The following is an 18,908-nucleotide window of genomic DNA, read 5'->3' as shown; positions in this document are numbered from 1 at the left end:
GTTTGGACTCTGCCAATATATTACAAACTCGAGTTTTGTAATCTACAATAGAGGTATTGGCGCTACCGGCTGTTTTCGCAAGTAAACTACAGCGACCTGATGTGCACTTTTGCCGCAGACCGCTGAGGCTGGTTGCGGGACTCCTGCATGTACGGGAGCAGCATGAGAGCAGACACGTCACACACGTCAAGCGCTCCCTTCGAGACCAGCCGCGGGCTAGCGCGCTTTCTGGTTGCGTGGTTTCGGTTCAAGCCTTGTGCGCGCCCTCAAAATTGCTTGGGATACAGTGGTGACGAGAATGGATTTTTCGAAAACCTAAAATATGATATGGATATATCCATGCGTGGTGGGCTACAAACCTTCCAACAGATAAGGAGCGATGCACTACGCAGCTGACAATGCTACACTGTTGTAAAAAAGCACCCAAAAGGGAGTAAATGGATTGTCCTCTAACGCACACCCAAAAGGAGTTTTTTTATTCCATATGTATGGTGTTTTTTTTTATTTACTCCCTTATATAAGGAAGTTATTTTGGGGTACAAAAGAGTAAATTTTTTACTACCCACAGAAATGGAGCCCAAAAATGGCGTCATGTTTATTTATCCTCATTCAGACTCATTCTTAAAGCAGTGACAGCGGCGGAAACAGGCAGTAGCTCTGCGGTCCGCCGGCAACGCAACTTGGGAAACTGCGCTGCCCTAACGTAACTCCGGGTCACGCATTCTATTCGCCGTCTGCAAGCCCAGCGGCGGTGTACGCGGCAGGAGTCGTCTTCTTGTCGTCTCCTTTTGCTGTACGAGCTCGTTTGGTTGTCTGTGTTTGTAGATAAAGGGATGTAACATTATACTCAATAGTTCAAGACTGAGAAGGAGTCACTGGGTAGATTTCGCGGTCATGTACCGCGCTATATTTGACTAAAAACTAGAGCAGGAAAGTTGAAAACACCCCTGATGGTAGTTTGGAATGGCAGTGTTTGCTTACATATTCACTTCATTAAGGCTTGGGTTTTCAATATGACTGTGGAAAAAATGTAGCCTCATGAGCTGAATCAAGAGCTCAGCGTTGACACTATGTTCTATCACAGTTCCATGTTCATGCAACACATAATCTGCTGCAACACATTGCGAAAACCATACTGAAAAAGCCTGTGAGAATTAGGCCTAAGCGGGCTGTAACGGCGTGGCGACACTAACAAAGGAAAGTCAGGTATGGTTAGAGCACTGGAGGCTTCACAGAAGCAACTGAATTATGTAGGGCACTGTAGCGGAAAACGGCGACAAGCCGATATCTTGTACCGGGGCAGGCACCCGTGAAGAAGTGAGCAGAGATCCAGCGACGATGGTAACCAAGCCGTCTTCACTCACAGCCATTATCAGACGACTGACCAGAATCAGACGAGACACTAGGTGGAGGGGCCGATTGCACAAAAGGTGTGTTTTATTCAAGGGCGTCCGCAGAATTTTTTGCAGGGGGGGGGCCCGTTGGTGCCCCGGGGGCGTGTTTCCGTTTGCTAGCCGCTACAGACAAGCCCAATGTTGGCCACGCCCGTTCCCGACAAGTGCAATGTTGCCAAAACAGACGCTGCAGCCAAGTTCAGTGTTGCTCACGCCCGTTCCCGACAAATGCAATGTTGCCAAGGTGTTGTCTGCTGTTGCCATGACGCCCAAACAGACGCCCCGCTGGGTGAATGCTAGGGAGCCTACATGTTGCGCGCCACCGTCTTTTTACATGTAGGCTCTCTAGTGAATGCAGAAATGCAGCGCCGCGTCTTTCCTGGCCCAAGTGTATTGTAGCAACGTTTGCCTGGCCTGCATATGTGCGAAAATTATCGGTGAGTGGTTCAGCGGTAGAGTGAGATTCCTGGCCTTTCAAGCCAGCATTGGTGGCACTTGTTTTGATTGTCGGTGATTTGACTGTGTAACTGTCGCTTTTTTGAGTCTTTTCTCTTAGCGGGTTTCGTGTAAAGTCCACGGCGGAGTGGTTTTTGTATGATGTAGGTTTTGAGCGTATATTTTCGTGGTTTACTGCAAAAATGGTCGTGACAGCCCGTACTCATTGTGCCCATTCTTCGTCTTAGGTTGTGGCACAATTTTTTCAAATTGCTGAATCGTCAAACTCATATCTATCTCACACCTCTCATGAAAGCTGCAGTTACGGATGACGTTGTCGCAAAACTGAAATAAGGGAGCTGGAGTCAGGTAACCTAGAAGAGTGCATTGGGCTGTAAGATCATTTCCTTTAGACATTGTTGCAAACAGTTTCATGATGGCATATACCTGTTGTCTTATCTTATATTGGACACAGGAATGATGATACGTCCACACAAAGTACTAGTGTTAAACGGTTCCGAGCCGCCGCGGTGGCTCAGCGGTTATGGTGCTCGGCTGCTGTCCCGAAAGACGCGGGTTCGATCCCGGCCGCGGCGGCTAGAATTTCTTTGGGGGAGAAATTCTAGAGGCCCGTGTACTGTGCGATGTCAGTGCACGTTAAAGAACCCCAGGTGGTCGAAATTTCCGGAGCCCTCCACTACGCCGTCTCTCATAGCCTTAGTCGCTTTGGGACGTTAAACCCCATAAAACAACAAACAAACGGTTCCGAGTGCAAACAGTAGGCGTTAGTAATATTGCACCCACTGCTCTGTGTGTAATAGATGGATGTGGCAGCCACATATTTTCTGCAATCTGTGATTTTGTTGGTAGTTCCTAAGCATAGATGATCTGAAAGTGCAAGCGTCTCTCATCTAGAGACCAGCTTTCCATGCTTGGCATATGTGCTTGCTCCTTTTCTCCAATGCATAATGACTCTTTTGGTGTAAATTGTACCTTGATGGAAACAGCGCTGCTAGCGATTTTTTTAGACAATTTACAACTTCTACATTGACACTTTGTTCCTCAATTCAATAATGAAAAAGTTAGCTAATTATGCTGAACTAATTAATTAACTTTGAAGCACGAAAAAAAAACTGCAGACTAGGTCCATAGGTCGGCACACTCACTCTTGAGTGCACTCATATCAGCTCACATGTGAGTGAGTGGTCGTGCGTGTGAGTGGACGCGAGTGCGAGTGAGTGTGGGTGGTGATGGGTGTGAGTGCGAATGAGTGGACGTGAGTGTGAGTGAGAAGTTGTGATTGCTAGTGAGTGATCGTTGTGAATGCAAGTGGTCATGAGTGTGAGAGTAAGTTGTGAGTGCGAGTGGTTAAGAGCGTGAGTAGACATGAGTACGAGTGTGAGTGAGTGGTTGAGAATGCGAGTGGTTACGAGTGTGAGTTGACATGAGTGTGAATGCGAGTGATTGGTTACGAGTGTGAGTGCACATGAATGTGAGTACGAGTGAGTGGATGTGAGGGTGAGTGGCTGTGAGTGCGAATGTTATTGAGACACCCCCCATGGTGCTGAGGTATGACTAGGTCACATGACTCTGAACTACCCTCAGTTGGTCTCACGCAGCTAGGACATTCTGTGTTTTTTAAAAGCTTGGATACTTTTAGCTGGGGCACCTCGTATATGACGCATGATAAAATATGGTAGATAGTAACTGCATACCGGAAAAAGGTGCAGTGGGAATAAACAATCATAACAAAACATTTTATTAAGCATGCTCAATTTTACAAACGTATTAAGGAGCACCGCAAAAAAAGAACACAATACTATATAAAAGCACTCAAGCAATAAAAGCCGTACACAATAAACACAGGGTTCATTGGCATGGCAAATGAAGGTATTTAAAAAGTACACACTTTCAAGTTTTTATGGAATGATGCTTCTGTACTCGATGATTTGATGATTGTTAGTAGTGAGTTCCAGACACAAATTAATAAAACATAAATGAACAAAATGAATAATGAATAAAAACGAAATATCATCATTTTTCAAGCCAGGTATAGGGCTGTTGTCCTCACCAATATCTCTCACATATTCCAATTACTCCGGGGAATTAAATGCCTTGTACTTTTGGTACACTTACTGCTAACTTTGCATAAGGGTTCCTAAGTCAGCACTGAACCGTAGTTTATCTCAAGCTTGCCTAGAGAATAAACTCGTGCCAGGACAGAAGCATTGCATTTTTGAAACACTTTCTCTGCAATTTATTTATTTATTTGTTTAGAGCATACTGCAGTTCCAGTGAAGGGCCCTGGCAGGAGGGGCACAATAAGCACAAAACAAATTTGTACAAGTCAAGTCATGAAACAAAAGCAATTCAATGATGATGGTGGTAGCTGATTCCACTCGGTAATGGTGCGGGGAAAAAAAAGAAAATTTGGATATGTTAGTTGTAGCAGCTCTGCATGCAGCACACTTGTCCGTTTTCGTTCGATGTTATATGAAACTAGTTGGGACGATGTGCTGTCTTTAAAAGACGTGAATGACGCATATAATGCTTTTTTGTTCAAAGTTAAAACTGTCTATGATAAATGTTTTCCACTAGTCCGTCCGCGCAAACGCAATCCAAAGAAGCCGTGGGTTACGCAAGAACTGCTGCGCAAAATAAGGACCAAAGAGAAAATGTTTGCGCAATTTATGAAATCACGGGAGCCTTCCAAGCTTGAGAAATATAAGAAATACCGAAACCAGCTGAATAGAGAATTGCGAACTGCTAAGCTAAGCTATTTTAGTAATGCATTTTCAGTGGGGTCCAATAGAAGTGTTCACAACCAGTGGGACCAACTGAACAAATTACTAAATCGCACCTCAAAAACAACTATTACGACAATAGTGAAAGATGGTATACCAAGAGGTGGGGAGGAACTGTGTAATGAATGTAATAATTACTTTGTTAACATAACCAAAACATTATGCTGTCCCTCTGACACACCTGTGGGTTACGCGTATAATACACCATGCATTCCTGAATCCCTGTTCATGTATCCCACTGATGAAGGTGAAACAGTGACAGTGTTTAGAAATCTAAGAAATAGCAGAGCTGAAGATAAAGATGGCTTTCAGATCAAACCCTTCAAATTTGTAGTTGACATACTAGCTCCAATACTAATGCATATCTATAATCTAGCTATAGAATCTGGTGTGTTTCCAAAAGAAATGCAGGTAGCAAAAGTGGCTGTCATTCACAAAGGTGGTGCTACCTCAGATATGGCTAACTACAGGCCTATTTCCATTCTTCCGATATTATCCAAAGGTCTGGAAAAGATTATTTATGTGAGAATCAATACTTTTCTAGCCAAACATTCAATTCTATCAGACAGTCAGTTTGATTTCAGAAAACAAAGGTCCACGGAAACGGCACTAATTAAGCAAAAAGAAATAATAATAAATGCGTTTGAGGAAAAGCTCCTTGTACTAGGAATATTTGTTGATTTTTCCAAAGCATTTGACCTGCTTAATCATGCTTTACTGGTACATAAACTCAATAACTATGGAATTAGAGGTAACAGCTTATCTTTAATTGAATCATATCTGAAATATCGTAAACAAATCAACCTTGCAAGCTATCCTCTCTGTTGTACCACAAGGCAGCATTCTGGGCCCCCTATTATTTAATATTTACATTAATGATATATTTTCTGCTCCCCTTCCTCTCAACATAATAGCGTATGCAGACGACCTCAAAATGCTTTCTTCAGGTAACACAGAAACAGACCTGCTAGAACACGTCAATAAGTTCTTAGAATTCCTGCGTCAGGGGTCCTTTAAGAACTACCTAAGGGTAAACATCACGAAGACCAAAGCAATAACATTCTGAGCTAAAAACAGAATGGTGCGTGCAAATTTTGACCTTTGGTTAGCAAACAAAAAAATTGATGTCGTGCCAGCTGTGAAATGCCTTGGTGTTGTTTGGACCGAATCACTTAATTGGGATAAACATACTGAGAATATCTGCGCTAAAATAAACAAGATTAATGGCATCCTATGCCGCCAGAGGCATACACTTCCGCCTAGAGTTAAAGTATTAATTTACAATGCATTAATATTGCCACATATAACTTATTGTCTCATGGTCTGGGGGACAACAACCAAGCAAAAGCAAATGAAAATTCTAATGGCGCAAAAACGAGCAATTAGATTAATAGCTAATGTGCTGTGGTGTACTCATACAGGTTCCTACTTTGTAAGGTTCAGTATAATGAAAATCTCTGAGTTATTCCCATTCAAGTTAATCTCTATGTATAAAAATGCTGTTTCAACTAAGAATGATTTCCTCTTATCAAGTTTCAACCTCATTCGTTCGATTCCATCTTATAACACACGGAACAAAATGTTATGGTCCGTACCTTCCTGCCGCACTACATACGGTAAGCAGTCACCGACATACAGTCTACCACATTACCTCAATATTGTGCACAAGAACAACATCATATTTGAAAAGACTTCACGGCATAAATTAATAACACTTATTCCTTTGTTTCAATGTGCATAATTTTTGACGTCATGATTAGAACATATACATATAGCTTTGTGTATCTTCTTTCTACTTGATTTGTATCTCGGTTGATTATAAATGCGTTTCCTGTACATAAATATTTTGAGCAGTTTCTTTTGTCAAATAATGTCGAGTGATAATAGAGGCATAACATCATGCAAATGTTAATGTATATATTTTGTGGCTGTATTTTCTTTTGTGCTTGCGAGTGCGCTCTTGCACTGCTGTTGTGATTAGCTGCCAGGCGATACCGCCGGCAGAGGGCGCAGGGTGGCCCTCAAGCTGCACCAACGCAGCTTTTTGCCTTGCGTCCTCTCTCCTCTGTTACTAATGTAACCTTGTGAGAGTTAATAAAGATGTATGTATGTATGTATGTATATGTATGTTTTAGTTAAAAATGCAGAATCAAGCCTGCCTTTCACAAATGCACAGAACTGTCTCAAAGAGGAAACTTACTGAAGCGTTTTAACACACAAGGGACAAAAACACTGACTGGGCTGCTTTACCAATGGCTGTTCTGACAGAGTTGCTCGATGGGAATGCTTACAAGGTGATCTTGAGGCCCAAGATCAGATTATGTTTGATTGGTGCAGCAAGCATATACTTTCTAGAAAGCCCAAGAGGGAACCTAAACTCAAATGTCAGCATGTGTTAGTTAATCCTCTAGGTCATCCTGCTAGGATTGCAGCCACAGCAGAAAAAATGTGAAGTTGCTTCCATGCATATTGCACAAAGCATTATCTATCCTAAGTTTCTGTGTACTCCATAAATGCAGAAAGATGACCCCTAGAAACTGCCAGAAGGCCCATGTTAGGTCCAACAGGTTTGCAGCATAAGAATCCAGGTATCCTAAAGCTTCCTGCTACATTTTATTCCATTGCAAAGAAAGTAACTTCGAACACTCTGTGGACTGCAGCTACTAGCCTGCTAAATGTACCTATTAATTGAAACAGGTGCAGTCAGACTTCACAGCCTTGGCAAAAGAAAAATAGGAAATTGGAAAGGGGTAGGTAATGCAGCCAGCACTACAGCAGAAACCCTCCCATAACCAAACAGTAAACATGAACATTCATCGTGAGTCACTGAATGGAAGAACTGTAAAGTGAGAGTGTGATTGATTTGTGTCCTAAGTCTGTGTACACAATGCTGTATCAAAAGTATCGTTACAACAGGATGCATGTATTCTCAAAGACTGAATAGAAAATTCCTGTTGACAGTGTCAGCATGGAGCCTCTTGTTTTGTTTTGAGTTTCAGATCGCTATCTGTTTTGGGGCAAGGAGAATGTTGGGGAATGGAAGATGCCCTTGGAGTGCACATTCAAAATGTAGTCCATTAAGGGAAACACCCAAGGTGAAGTACATTTCAATTAGGCAGTAATTACTCATGAGTTTGTACTTGATCGCAATTATACGGTTGTAGAGCAAAGCTAAACAGCTTTCTCAGAACCTTTGCAGCTGAAGGGAAATCCGTCTTAGTCTGGCGATAGAGCCAGGGACCACTGCCTGCCTGGGCAGTCACTCTACATTTAAGCTAACCAGGGTGCCTAGCAGATGCCATGGTGAGGCCGAATTGATCAGCAACCCAAAGCAAGAACGGTGTTAGTCTCGCTCTGAGTTGTTGATCAATTAGCTCTCTTTATCTAAATGGTGTGAAGCTTCTGACACCATGAGACACTGTGCAGGAAATAGTTGGTGATAGCCCTTGGCCTTTTGCTTCTGACAGCCTATGCAAAAGTTCTCGAGGCAGCATGGTCACATTGCATTAAGTGTATGTCTCTTCAGTCTTCTTTAGATGCTTTAAATTAATCCGGAGCCCTCCACTAAGACGACCCTTGTAGCCAGTGGGTTCTTTTGGGATGTTAAACCGTACAATTTACAATTTTTTTCACGCGCGGGATGCTGGAGCCATAGATGGGGCGGAGAGAAAGTCAAGAAGAGAGGCAATCCATTGATCTTTACGCTGCTCACGAGGCATGACGCAGGTGGTGAGTGAAGGCACAGCGGAGTGGAGGGCGGAGAGGCTGGCAAGCTCGGCCGGGAGCGGGACAGGGCATCAGTGTCCTGGTGCTTGCGGCCCGACCAATAAACGACACGTATGTTTTATTCTTGTAGACGGAAAGCCCATCGAGCAAGGCCGCCGGAGCGAAGAAAGCCAACATAGGGCATGGTGGTTGGTGATCACGTGAAAATGACGCCCATAGAGATAAAGTCTAAACTTGCCAAGGGCCCTGGCAATGGCCGGCTTTCATGATGGTGCGACTGGCGTACGCAATGACACATTGTTCGAAGCCAGACTTGCGTTGGGTGAGCACAGCCCTGAGGCCAATGCCACTGGCGTCCGTGTGTGGTTGGAGCTTTGCGGGTCGAAGTGATGCAAGATGGGTGGTGCCATGAGGAGACTTCGCAAGGTGTTGTAGGCGTTGTCACAGGAAGGCGACCAACTCGAAAAAATCCACGTTGCTGCCGAGAAGCTGAGTTAAAGGGGCAACAATGGCCACAAAGTTGCAACTAAAATAGGAACAGAGGCCTAGGAAGCTGCGCAGTTCCTTAATGCAAGTAGGTTTTGGAAATGCAGTCACAGCATGAAGTTTGGCGGGGTCGGGGCAGACGCCCCCTTTTGACACACAGCGTGGCCTAAAATTTTCAGTTCACGAGCAGCAAATCGACACTTCTTTAAGTTCAGCTGAAGGCCGGCATCCGTAAGGCAGGTTAAGACGTGCTTCAGCCAGGACTGATGAGTCGCAAAGTCGGGCGAAAAGATCACGATGTCGTCGAGATAACGGAGGCACAACTTCCACTTCAGGCCGCACAGAATGGTGTCCATCATGCGCTCAAAATTAGCTGGAGCATTACAGAGGCCAAAAGGCATGACATTAAATTCATACAGGCCATCAGGGGTCACAAATGCGGTTTTAGGGCGATCGTTGGCTGCCATGGTGACCTGCCAGTAGCCAGAGCATATATCGAGAGAAGAGAAAAGTTCCGCTCCTTGAAAGCAGTCCAGAGCATCATCAATGCGGGGAAGAGGGTAAACATCCTTTTGCGTGATTCAGGTGGCAGTAATCAATGCAGAAGCGAATAGAGCCATCTTTCTTCTTCTCGAGTACCACGGGTGAGGCCCAGGGACTGTGTGAGGCCTGAATCACGCCGCTCTGAAGCATGGTGTCAACTTGTTGTTGAATAACTTAGCGCTCACTGGCGGAGACACAGTATGGGTGCTGACGCAGAGGGGCATGGTCACTGGTGTCGATGTGGTGGGCGACAGTCAACGTGCAGGTCAAAGTGGGTTGGTGTAAATTGAAGGAGGAACGAAAGTGATGAAGCAGTGCGAGAAGTTGAGTGCGTTGAGGTGCAGGGAGAGAGGCGTTGATGGAGGGAAGGAAAACGTCTGGAGGTGAAGTGTCGAGCGAAGTGTGGAGGGCATCTACGTCGAGGGACAGCGAAGCGTCAGTCTCATCGCAATAGAGAATGAAATCAATGATCTGGACGGTACCAAGGCACTCACCGCGACACACAACGGAAGCATATGTAAACAGACTGGGCATGAACAATGCGCTAAGGCCAGCTGACAGGGTGAAGACGGCGTAAGGTATGGGCATGTACTTGTGGCACAGAAAGAGGCGATGGTGTAAAAAGTATGTTGCCGTCACGAACAAAGTCAGAAGCGATGGGCACAAGAACAGAAGAACAGGGAGGCAGTTGAGTGTCTTCAGCAGTGACGGCTTTGGCAGGAGCAGCAGAAGGGGCATCGGGCGACAAAGAACCGCTGACAGCAAAAAGAACTCGAGTTCAGCCCGAGCACCATCGATGACTGCGTTTTGGCGCGATAGGAAGTCCAAACCCAAGATGATTTCATGAGAACAGTTTGGCAGAATGATGAATTCAATCATGTAGAGGAACTCCTGAATAACGATGCGAGCTGTGCACGTCGCTAATGGCGCAGTAGCCTGCGCGCTTGCGGTGCACAACGAGAATCCAGAAAGTGGGGGCGTCACTTTTCGCAAGGAGCGGCAAAAGGCGACTGACTAGCGAGGTGGAGCTACAATGGACGTTTTTCCAAGAACTCTCGTCCAGCAAACTTTTGTCCCCGATAGTACATATGTGAACAGTGGCGTGTCGCGTCCGCGAAATATACGGTGCGGCACTGCTGCATTCTTGTACACGTGGCTTATCTTGGCCTGCATTCTTTACCCGTCCTTGTGAAACGCAATACGACGCCTTGAGAAAAGGGATTGAGACTGCTAAATTAATAGCTTCGCCACATATTCCGTGAACCTCCATGAATGCTAGCACATCCATTCAGCCACTGCTGTGGTTATTGTGTTCGGCGTCTGACCCGAAAGACGCGGGTTCGACCCCGGCAGCTGTCGTATTTCGATGGAGGCGTTAATGCTAGAGGCCCGTGTACTGTCCGATGCAGTGCACGCTGAGGAACCGAAATCAATCCTGTTTATTTATTTATTTATTTATTCAAAATACCTTACAGGGCCCAGAAGGGCATTGAGTAAGGGGGCAAAAACAATAGATTAAGCAAATAGGAACAATGAGTTAAAAACAACGCGTGATACAAGGCAAAAAGTAAACAAAATTATAAATATACAGGGCAAAATGTAACTACAAGACATACATCACCGCATCGAAAGAAAAAGCAGTAGCCATAAAAAATATACTAATGGTTAAAATTGCACAAGAAACCAAAACTTAATACTATACCAACGAGAAGAAAAGGGAACCAAGGACACAGAACAACCTGAAACAAGACACAATGTCGTTAAAGAAAATGTTTGTGCAGCTTGTCTTGAAATGATTGGTGGTTGCCGATAGATGCGATACAGTTGGGAAGATCATTCCAAAGAATAATGGCACGTGGAAGTGCAGATGAATTGAAGGCTACGGTTCTTCCGTAAATGCGTTTAATGCTGTACTGATTATGTAGGCGGTGTGAAATGCGTGAAGGCTCTTCGAGGGGCAAGGGAGATGGCCTGGTGCTGTGACGATATTTATGAAGTAAGCATAAAAGAGCGATGGAAAGGCGAATATGTAATGGTTCGAGGGAGATATCAAGTTTGATCTTAGTGATGCTGGACGGGGGTGGTACTTTTGTGTGATGAAACGAGCGGCTCTATTTTGTACGGGTTCAAGCATGTTGATTAGGTAATTTTGATAAGGAGACCACGTAGGTGAAGAAAATTCTAGTTTAGGACGCACGATTGTTAAGTAAGCGACTTTTCTCACGTTATTAGGGGTGTTTCGCAAGTTCCGCCGCAGGTACCCAAGTGATCTTGAAGCTTTGGCACAGATGGATTGAATGTGCGTGGCCCATAAAAGATTATCCGTGAGGTGAATACCTAAATACTTATAAGATGATGCCCGAGACACTACAGTACCTTCAATGGAGTACGAGAAATTAGAATTAGTACGCTTGCGGGTGAAAGAGATAACCTTGCATTTAGATGAGTTGAGCATCATTTGCCATTTACTACACCAATTTGAAATTAAGTTCAGGTCAGTTTGGAGAGCAAGGTGATCATCCATAGAATTAATGGGCCGGTAAATGATGCAGTCGTCAGCAAAGAGTCGTATAGAAGAAGGTATGTCTGTGGCCAAGTCGTTAATGTATATTAGAAACAATAAGGGGCCAAGAACACTGCCTTGGGGTACGCCAGACTCTACATCACTTAGTGGGGAGGTGAAATTGTTTACTGTAGTGAACTGCTGGCGAAATGAAAGAAAGTTACGTAGCCATGACAGGGTTAAAGAATCTAGGCACAGAGCAAACAATTTTGAGAACAAGCGGGAATGTGCAACACGGTCGAAGGCTTTAGCAAAATCTAAAAAGATACAGTCACTTTGAAGGTTAGCATCCATGTTGAAATCCAAGTCAGTTGTAAATTCTAGCAGTTGGGTGTCACAAGAAAAACCTTTCCGGAAGCCGTGCTGATTAGGAAAAAAGAAAGAATTAAGTTCCAGATGGCAGTAAATGTGGGATGCGACAACATGCTCGAGTAAGTCACAGCAAATGCAGGTTAGCGAAATGGGGTGGTAGTTTTCTGGTGAATTTCTGTTTCCACTTTTGAACACTGGAATGATCTTAGCAATTTTCCAATCTGTAGGAAGTAAACCAGATGATAATGATTGCTGATAGATGAGGCATAGAATTTCACTGGAGATTGATACAGTGTTTTTCAATATTTTAGAATTTATGTTGTCAACACCAGCTGATGAGGAAACCTTAAGATTTGCAATAAGACGAGCGATACCTTCAGCGGTAATGGTAATAGGGGCCATATATTGGTAATCACGATCAGGAACAATGTATATGTTGGAATGATCTTCCCGAGTGAACACTGACGCAAAATATCTGTTAAATGCTTGGGGACATTCACTCTCCGAAAGCTGCACGTGATCGTCGCTGTACAATGAAAATTGGTTGCTAGTACTGTCGGGAGATATCACACGCCAGAGCTTTTTGGGATTAGATTTTAGGAGGGCGGGTAGGTCATGAGAAAAATATTTTTTCTTTGATGCCCGGAGGGCCGAACAGTGAGATTTCAGACAATCGTATTTTTTCCAAGCATCCGATGTAGATATACCAACCGAGCTTTTCTGTACAAACGCTTTTTTTTGTTTCGATGACGGCGGAGAGATCTATTGAACCATGTATTAGATTTGTCGTTTGAAATTGAAACCAAGGGAACATATTTGTAAACTAGATTGGACATCATGATCTTCATGATCTTATAAAGTACCCAGTTCTGATCGACGGACCTGTCTGCAAATGAGGGCAAGAACGTTTGAATAAAAAAATCATTAAGTGCAATATTCATATCTCTATAATTAGCTCTACTGTAATCGCGAATTTTCGTGGATGTAAGACCTTGAAACGCTAATGGGACATTAAGTCGCAGATGAATGAGCTTATGGTCACTAAAACCGTCAAGGAGTAACACTTCGTTAATCGTTTCGGGCGCATTGCAGAAAGCTAAATCTAAAATGTTTGAACCGCGAGTGGGTTGGTTAATCACCTGAAAGAAATTAAAATCTAACATAATGTTGATAAGCTCTATTGAGGCGCGGCAAGATGACGACAAATGTCACCAACCAGTAAGAGACAGCATTTCTAGACCTCCGATATACATATACAGCTTCTAAAGTTCTGCTTGAAATATTACTCATGCCTGGCAGAATTGCCGCTGCCGTGACGCAGACGCGACTCATACAGAAAAAATAATTGTGCCGCTTTCAGGAATAACAGCGTTTCAATGGCAAAAAAAAAAAAAACAAAGTCGCTTGCCGAGTTTCGGTTTTGATTTCATGGTGGGCAGTTTTGTGTAAAATCTATTCTTTCGTTATTTTTGCTGTCAGCTCTCATTATTTTTATAGTGCTATTGTGGTGTCGTTTCTTACGAATTTTGAGCCATGCTTCCAGCGCATTTCGCATCAGTTGCAAAAAAAAATTGCATTTCGTAGGTGGCGCAGCAGCGCCATCTGCCTGGGACGGCCTGCCTATCGACATCAGCATCATTCTCTGCGTGCCGCGGGTTGTTTATATCTGTGGCTGGATTGGTGCTGTTCGTGCTGTTCGTGTTTTTGTTGCGGTCGTGTACGTTCCAGCTTCAGTTTATTGTGCAGTTGTAACACTAAGTGCATTTTTAAGCGTAAACAAAAAGTCATCCTGCAGTGTTCAAGTATGACACGTTGGAACCAGTTCAGGTGAGCTCTCCGTGCTGCGCAGCTGCCTACACGGCCTTCTTTGGTACTGTACTAATTTATGAGAAAACAGCGGTTGAGGTACCTTATGGTCACTTTTATTTTATCATTTACTTTTATTTTATCATCCAGAAATCTTGAGTCACAGTCATGACCTTGTGCTGCACTGCTATCTTCTATTTTGTCAGCCTCAAAAGTTTGCGGAATGTGGCTGTATAGGAAAAACTTCATTGCTGTGCCTTGTGTACCAGTTTCCTGGCATTACACCAGTGAATGGAGCGTGCATGTTCTCTCATGATTGCCTTGCAAATGTTGCTATGGGTTATGGCGCATGTATATGGGTTTTTCTGCGCACCCAAATTTCGTTGGGTTTTGTCAAGATCATACATGTCAGAAGGGCTGGTGGTTATTACATCAGAGCAGTGTGAATGTGAAAAATGTACTGCAGTGGGTAAATGAAAACTAAAAAGAATGGTACAAGGCAAAGCTGCCAAAACCGCTCACCAGTTCTTGAAACAAAGTGAACATAGCAGCACTAATTCTGTTTGGGCGAGTTGGTAATGATCCATTTTCTTCAGCAGTTGTGTTGCTTGTCTTCCTTTCATGTGTCCCCTCTTTCCGCACTGTTTAACAATGATATCACTACTATGCCTCACCATTTTTTACCTAATGTGTTTCTCTTGGGTGGCTTGCAAAAATGGCTCACGCTGGCATATCATGGTCCACAGAATGTTAAATTATGGAATAACTTGGATGGTTCTCTGTGTGCATTGCCGAATAATCAGTTTCAAAGAGAACTGCCATACCATTTCTTTGACATTGCTGTAATCAAATGCTGTGTAACCCATCCCTGTTATGCCTCTAACAGAAGAGACAGCAGTATGTGTAAGTAAATAAAAAATACTCGAATGCTTCCTTCTCAAAATTGACGCCATGCAAATGACACCATTTTAGTGAGCAAATTAGTCATGAACTGATAATTCTTATCACATGCTTTGTAGCGTTTCAATGCCTGTTTTTGTCAGCCTGTCTGTAAAGGCTTTCTTTGTTTTTGTTTAGGCGAAGTAAGTGCCGATTATACCAATGCGCAGTGTTAGTGCATGAATCTGTCAATAAGAGCAGCATGTTTATTACTGAACAGGTTCCAGTTGACCTCCACTGAACGTGTTCAAAAATTGAGAAGAAAGTGCTCAGAAAAAACTGTCAACTCAGCATTTATTTTGGCGAAGTTTGCTCGGTTGTAGCACTTGATTTGTTTGTTGCGAGTTGCTTTTTTGTGGGGCTCGAAATTGAGATTTCCCGTGATTATGGAACAATTAGTAAGGCCTTCTAAAAGCGTAATATTGGAACAAAGGTTTACTGGTTAGGATAAGATCAAGAACTGTGGTATAACGACGCGTGGGTTCAGAAATATGTTGTTGCAATAAAAAAACAAGGCAAGACTGGAGGAAAGTCTGAGCTTCAGGATCATTAGCTGGAGCTGTTAGTGAGGACCAACCAATTGCTGGAAAGTTAAAATCACCTATCAATAGTAAGCCTGAATTAGGAAATTGAACAGTAACTTCCCTTAACATTTTACAGAATTCACATAAGATTAAATGTTCATGTCAGAAGGGTAGTAAACACCAATAATGACATCCGTAGAGTCACATTTCACACGAACCCACACTGGCTCGAGGCATGACATGACCTCAATAAGCACAGCAGTGACTTCTTTTTGTAATGGCAAGAAGTACACCCCTACGGCTTACGCGGTCACAATGAAGTATGTTAAATTCGGAGTCGCAGAGGAAAATGCAATTGTCAGGAACCATGTCATTTAACCAGGTCTCGGTAATTGCGATGATAGACAAACTGCATGAATCAATTAGTGAAGAAAGAGCCTTATTTTCAGATGGAACGCTTCTTATGTTAGTGTACAGGAAACTAACATGTGTCTCGTCTCCCCTTTCTGCGTCCTTCGTGAAGTTCGCGCTGTTTTCGTGTGTATGCTAACATCTAAATCAGTGTGGCGCTGCATGTGACTGAGAGTGTGGTTTGACTGCCAGTTTATGAGGACTGGAAGGAATACATCACTTGTTTAACATCCGCACTGTGCAGAAGAGTTGTCCAGTTCCTTAACTTGTGTTTCGAACAGAGAACTCGCAGTGCCTTGGTGCGAAGTACATTGTAGGAAATGTCTTGTTCGTTGAGAAGGGGTCTGGTCTCGCAGCATCAGTACTAGTAATTTTTATTTTTGGTTAAGTACACAGACAATGAAGACAGAGGAAAGGATGACACACTGCTGCTGCTGCTTGCCATTTACTGTTCGCACTCTTGCACAGACTTGTGCAGTAAAGAGTGCTGGCACTGTGAATGCATAAGCATCATCATGACTGCAGGTTTTTGCAGTAAAATGTCGGATGGAGTAGACGTGCATTTTTTTCTTTTCAGACTAGGAATTATTTCTGCTCAGACAATTTCTCGGTTTATCAGAAATGCTTCTTCCCGTGACAATATGTCAAAGGTATGTTGGCATCTGCATACTCTGCAACGAAAGTTGAGGAAACCACCATTCTGTGACTTTGACATTTTTGCAATGCTCATGAAAACAGTCATTTTAATGTACCCCAGTCTGCCGTTGAAGAAACCGTACCTAAGACAGCGGGATCCAATGTACAGTGAATCCTGCGCACTGAACAAATCTGATATTATGTTTGTTTGTTTTTTCACATTCTTTTCATGCAAGAAATGGCTGGCCTAGTCATCTGGCATAACGATTGCAGCTCGTCTGGCACAGAAAACAATCACTTTGACATTGCATCACTGTCCGATTTTCTCTTGGCTATATATATGGCAGTTTGGTTGCTCTGATGAGCAATGAGGAGACAGTGCCTTAATAAAGGACTGCTTCTGTACAATTCATTCCACCGTAAACTTGTCAAGACAGCTATCGTGAAGACAGCTCTTGAATGTCATGTTCACACCATGTTGGCATCAGGTCCTCAAACAATGCACACTTAGCAGAAGCACAGTACCTTAACTACATTTTGGCCAATGTTGCTGAAGGCTTCACTGATATAGTCTCCAGGGCACCTTAGCTGTTGCATAGCTTGAAGAAAATCAGACAGCGAAATAATGTCAGTGGTTTTTTCGTGCATAGCACAAGCTGCAGTACTTTGTTGGATGACGGGGGCAACCACTTCTGGAAAAAAAAATGTTCAAAGATACATGGAAGGGAAAAAATCTTCACTGCACAATATTCATTGTATATTAGATTCTGCTGTCATTGGGCAGGTGTTTAGAAGGGCACACTGAGGTATATTTTTTCTTTCATCTCCTCATGCCACAGTTTCACCTGAGGCTGCAGGATGTGAAGATAAATGTTCAAATGGCCATCTCCATAAACGTTTAAACATTGTAAGAAAAGAATGGAAGCTTCCTCAACCTTTGTTGCGCCAACCTGCGTTGCAAATTAAGCAATGTTTGGTATTGAGATATGACTGCAGTTAAGCGCAGAAGAACTCAGCTTAACAGCAGTTCGAAGCTCTAAATTTATAGGTATAAGCAGCAGGAACAATTTTAGTCCAACCAATGAGGGATGAAACTGAAATTAAACTTTGGGAGTTAGACAGGTCCCACGCTTGACCTCAGCTTTGACACACACTCTAGCATCGATACTGCTGGACTGGGGAACGGCTCAACTCAGCAGTGCAGTGTCTGTCATTGTGGAGCAACATCAGAATTGGGATTTGGTCAAGGAACATGCAAATGGTGCTGTCATGAACAGAGAACCATATGCAAACAAATAGGTGTACCAGGGAATCTATGACTCCAGTACAAAAGGTGCAAATGCACACACAAACCTAGAAGGATTCCGCAAAGCCAACAAAGCCCACCTATACATTGGCTCACCATCGTTGTCACAGAGCAGCCAAGAAATCGCATTCTTTGCAGGAAGGTCACAGGCAAATGAATGTGCGCATCAATGACATCCTCCTTGCAAGTCTTCAGGAATGCCTGCAGCTGATGCAGTAGACCCAGGAAGTGGTGAACAACAAGTCATCTACAGGGCTATTGTGATTACAACAGCAAACGCAGAATCGGACACCCAGTGCTAATCCTGACATGTCTCTCAAGGCCTGGGAGGCATTTCGCACTGCAGTGCAATTTTTGTGACCAGGAAAATGTTCAAGTTTCCAAGATTATAATTTGGAATTCACTGCTTGCTGTTATGCAGAAAAACATACTGTAATCTTAGTGTATATATCTGAATAAATGTGTGTTTGTTTTATTTTTCTTCCCAATTTGTTATGGACAGTTTTGATGGAGGACCAATGTACCATAATTAACGAGGCACGCCTGTATAACCATACAGTATCCAAAAAACACCACCTGGTTTTGCATGATATGTATGGCCTTCCTAAGAAACATCCCTCGTCCCTGCTATGACAAAACAAATGCAAAAATGGTAGAGCTGTTAGTTGAGCTCACAGAAAAGGTATTATGCAAAACTTTCTGAAGTAAACAGCAGCCAGCCAAACAAGTGTCGGTGCTCATTTTCAGAGTCCTTTCAATGCTCCTGTTATGAGGAAGCCCACTAACTTTGCATGCATCTTCTACTGCTGTGCCTGTATCAAAGGATGAACAGCACGATAAACACTGCCACTATAGTGGGAGCAGTGTATAGGAAGACTCTCAGGATACCAATGATGGCAGGGGGTCACCTTTATTTTGGCCATGGTAGAACAGATGCAGTAACTTGCAGACAGTGGCTATTTAAGAGGGCTAGAAGGTGGCATTTCTGGAGCGCACCCATGCCAATAAAAGCCTCACAGTAAA

General features: G+C 43.5%; 1 long non-coding RNA gene across 3 annotated transcripts; it reads left to right on the top strand.

Moving 5' to 3' along the window:
- The first annotated feature begins 1,492 nt into the window (after nt 1–1,492).
- Nucleotides 1,493–18,139, top strand: LOC149358438 (uncharacterized). Of its 3 annotated transcripts, XR_016288675.1 has the most exons (4): nt 1,493–1,831; nt 13,848–14,090; nt 16,521–16,593; nt 18,024–18,139. It is a non-coding gene; the product is annotated as an uncharacterized LOC149358438 (long non-coding RNA). The 3 variants fall into 3 exon arrangements; XR_016288676.1 differs by lacking the exon at nt 13,848–14,090; XR_016288674.1 differs by lacking the exon at nt 1,493–1,831 and having other exon boundaries at nt 12,394–14,090.
- The last annotated feature ends 769 nt before the right edge of the window (nt 18,140–18,908 follow it).

The sequence above is a fragment of the Amblyomma mixtum genome, chromosome 2 (assembly GCF_055824585.1).
Source record: "Amblyomma mixtum isolate Tamu chromosome 2, ASM5582458v1, whole genome shotgun sequence".
NCBI classification, from domain to species: Eukaryota; Metazoa; Arthropoda; class Arachnida; order Ixodida; family Ixodidae; genus Amblyomma; species Amblyomma mixtum.
The sequence above is the reverse complement of the archived record's forward strand: the minus strand, read 5'-3'. Positions and strand labels throughout refer to the sequence as shown.